The sequence below is a fragment of the Akebia trifoliata genome, chromosome 15, assembly GCF_017979445.1.
Source record: "Akebia trifoliata isolate Shusen 1 chromosome 15, ASM1797944v1, whole genome shotgun sequence".
Taxonomy (NCBI): domain Eukaryota; kingdom Viridiplantae; phylum Streptophyta; class Magnoliopsida; order Ranunculales; family Lardizabalaceae; genus Akebia; species Akebia trifoliata.
This window is the reverse complement of record NC_141389.1, coordinates 10,463,031-10,467,226: the sequence shown is the minus strand read 5'-3', so window position 1 is coordinate 10,467,226 and position 4,196 is coordinate 10,463,031. Positions and strand designations below refer to the sequence as shown.

Below are 4,196 nucleotides of genomic sequence, written 5' to 3'. Positions count from 1 at the left end.
AGGAATATGGTGTGTAAAACCTTCCATATTCCCTAACATGGACCCATTTACCTAGATTTTAGGTAAATCAATATCCCTTATCCGTACAAGAGTCACCAACAAAAAATGATTTTTCGAAACTATTTTCCAAGTACTCATTCACACCCTTTTCTTAAAAAACAATGGCAGCGACTCCAAATTCAAGTAGTTAAGATCTTTGGACTCAAAAATTTCATGTTTATAATTATTATAGAGAGTTGCTATTGGCGTCCCAAATTTTACTTATTACGCCCCAATTTCTTAAATTATTTATCACACTTCAATTGAAAATTAAACCACTCCACTCAAAAATTACATAAGTTTGGCTTAAATTATCATCTCAACATTACAAAACATTACAACACTCGTTTAAACCCAAAAAATCTAGGGAAAAATGAGAGAGTTTCTATCAGTGCCCCAACTTTTTTACTTGTTCTAAATCATTTACTTATTTTCTTTATCTTTAATTGGGGTGGAGTAAGTAAAGAGTTGGGTGCCAATAACAGCAGCTCTCTTATCATAGGTATCCAGTATTTCAGGAACACGTGGCACAAGGTTAGCATTTTGGTCGGATAGGGGCTGTCTACTTACCAGTTACCACAATTAGAGCAAATATAGAACAACAAAATAAATGAAGTCAAATATCTTCTTCTTTTCCAACTTCCAAACACCATTGTTGGATATCTACGCCTAGAAACCCTCCTAATTGGTGAATTTTTTTTTTTTTTCATTTCACAGGAGATTCTGAATTCTCAAACAATAAAAAAATGGCAATCTCTGCAACCCCATTTACTCTCCATACCAATCTAGACACTCCCATCAAGGTAAGCTTCCCCAACACCGCTTCTTTATTTCTTTCTCCAAGCCAAAAATGGCGAATGTTAGCTTCTACTCTTACAGACTCCAAAAATATTCCAAGAATGGCAATAACTCATGAAACCAACAATGGGTATTTCTCAGAACTTAGTTTAGTTCCTAGAAATAATGGGGTGTTGGCTAATGCTGCTATTTTGCTTCAATCCATGGACTTAACAAACCCCGATGAATGTTCCGAAACTTACGCTTTAATCTTCCAAAGCTGTCGAAAGTTTGATAATTTAGAATTGGGCTTTCAAGTTCACGCCCATTTGATTGTTTCTGGAGTTGCATTGTGTGCATTTCTTAGCAGTCAACTTCTTGAGTTCTACTGTAAGTTTGGCCGTATTAATGATGCTCATCTATTATTTGATAAAATGTCGGAAAGAAATGTTTTCAGCTGGACTTCAATTATAGGATTATACTATGGGTTAGGTGATTATGAAGAGACGATTAGGTTATTCTATTTAATGGTTGATGAGGGAGTTCGGCCCGATCACTTTATCTTTCCAAAGGTTTTCAAAGCATGTTCCGAGTTGAAGAATTATCGGGTAGGGAAGGATGTTTATGATTACATGTTGAGTATTGGATTTGTTGGGAATCCTTTCGTGAAAAAATCACTTCTCGATATGTTTATAAAGTGTGGGAAGATGGACTCAGCAAGGCGGTTGTTCGAGGAGATGGAATTTAAGGATGTTGTGACTTGGAACATGATGGTTTCAGGTTACGCGTCAAAGGGGGATTTCAAGAAGGCTTTAAAGTATTTTGAGGACATGAAGCTCGCTGGTGTAAGACCTGATCGTGTGACATGGAATTCAATCATTGCGGGGTATGCCCAAAATGGGCAGGTCAATGAGGCTTCCAATTTTTTCTTCGAGATGCGTCATTCAGAAGAATTTAAGCCGAATGTGGTGTCTTGGACTGCATTAATAACAGGGAATGAGCAAAGTGGTTGTTCATATCGTGCATTGCAGGTTTTCAAACAGATGGTAATTGAAGGAGTGAAACCAAACTCTGTTACCATTTCAAGTATCCTTTCGGCTTGTACAAACTTGACTTTGCTACAACATGGCAAGGAGATCCATGGGTATTGTATAAAAAGAGAAGGATTACATTCAGATGTGATTGTTGGCAACTCATTAGTAGACTTTTATTCCAAATGTCGAACAGTGGACGTTGCACGCCAAAATTTCGATTTAATCAAGCAAAAGGATTTGGTATCATGGAATGCCATGCTTGCCGGTTATGCATTGACGGGTCATCGTGATGAAGCAGTTGAACTTCTCAATGAGATGAAGTCATTGGGAGTCAACCCCGACATTGTTACATGGAACGGACTGATCACGGGTTATACCAGAGCGGAGAGGGGAAGACGGCTCTTGAATTCTTTTATAGAATGCGTGAAACTAGTATAAAGCCTAATACAATTACAATATCCGGTGCACTTGCGGCTTGTGCTTTGGTGAAGGATCTAAAATTAGGGAAGCAAATTCACGGTTTCGTTACAAGAACCAAATTGAGTTGTCTACAGGTGTAGGAAGCGCTCTTATATCAATGTATTCAGGATGTGATGGCTTGGAACTAGCATGCTTTGTGTTCAATGAGCTTTCCACAAGAGATGTTGTTATTTGGAATTCTATTATTTTTCTGCGTGTGCCCAGAGTGGACTTGGTGTTGGTGCCCTGAACTTGTTGAGAGAATGAACATAAATAATGTGAAACCCAACATGGTCACGATGGTTTCAGTCCTCCCTGCTTGTGCAAGATCAGCTGCATTGCGACCAGGTAAAGAGATTCACCAGTTTATTATCAGGCGTGGGCTTGATACATGTAGCTTCATATGTAATGCCCTTATTGACATGTACGGACGGTGTGGGTCTATCAAAAAAGCACGAAGAGTATTTGATTTGATTCCTGAAAAAGACATAGTTTCCTGGAACACAATGATTGCAGGGTATGGGATGCATGGTTTTGGGATGGATGCCGTGAATCTCTTCCGCTGTTTGTGGTACACGGGACTAAAACCAAACCATATCATCACCTTCACACGAATCTTTTGTCTGCATGTAGTCACTCGGGATTGATTGATGAAGGTTGGGAGTACTTCAAGTTGATGAAATCAGAATGTTCTATGGATCCTGCCGTGGAGGCAATATTCTTGTATGGTAGATTTACTTTCACGCGCCGGTCAGTTTGATGAAGCCATGAAATTTCTCGAAGAGATGCCATTTGAACCCAATGCAGCTATATGGGTTCATTATTGGGTGCTTGTAGGATCCATTGTAACCCCGAGCTTGCAGAGTATGCCGCCGGGTTCTTTTTGAACTTGAGCCTCAGAATTCTGGAAACTATATACTCTTAGCGAACATCTACTCAGCAGTCGGAAGATGGGAAGATGCGCAAGAACAAGACGTTTGATGAAGGAAAGAGGGGTGACAAAGCCTCCGGGCTGTAGTTGGATTAGAAGTGAAACGTGAGAGTCCATAGCTTCATCGTTGGGGACACTTCACACCCATTGATGGATGAGATATCTGCAAAGATGGAAAGCTTGTTTTAAAAGGATTAAGAGAATTGGATATGTTCCGGACACAAACTTTGTGTTGCAGGATGTAGAGGAAGATGAGAAGGAGTTCAACCTCTGTGGACATAGTGAGAAGCTGGCCTTAGCTTTCGGCTTGATCAGCACGCCAAGTGGAGCCCCTTTGAGGATCATTAAGAACTTGAGGGTATGTGGGGATTGCCACTCGGCGACTAAGTTCATATCCAAAGTAGCGGATAGAGAGATCATAATGAGGGATTGTTACCGGTTTCACCATTTTGTTGATGGAGTGTGCTCTTGTGGTGATTATTGGTAAGCAAAATATATTTGGGTAGGAAAAATCCATCATCACTAACACTGTAAAAGTGATGTACTTTCTTGACTTTCTCCATTAATTGTCTTTTTAAGTAAGAAAATACGTTTAGTTATGGAGAAAACTGACATGAAACCAATTGGTTCACGAATATTATTATCTTAGCATCTACTATAATAACATGCCATTTGAATTCACAAAACTACCAAAGATTATAACAAAAAAATCGTTGTCAAAGTATTATTTATATAACAAAAGAACTCAGTGCCTAGGTTTTCAAGTATCCTGAATTTAATTTTCACCTTTTTTTATATACTAAAAATAAGTATTTCAATATGGAAATGGGGTTGAGTCCCTAATAAAGGCATTTTGGTCATTTTTGAGAAAAATATGAGAGTTTTTAGGAAATGTTTGGTTTGATCATAAATCGATAGTTTCTGCATCTGGGGATGGTTTCTCTAATGTGTAACAT

The 4,196-nt window shown here is 38.7% G+C and overlaps 1 pseudogene; it reads left to right on the top strand.

Moving 5' to 3' along the window:
- Nucleotides 1-602: 602 nt before the first annotated feature.
- Nucleotides 603-3,767, top strand: LOC147384311 (pentatricopeptide repeat-containing protein At1g20230 pseudogene; annotated as a pseudogene).
- Nucleotides 3,768-4,196: the final 429 nt, after the last annotated feature.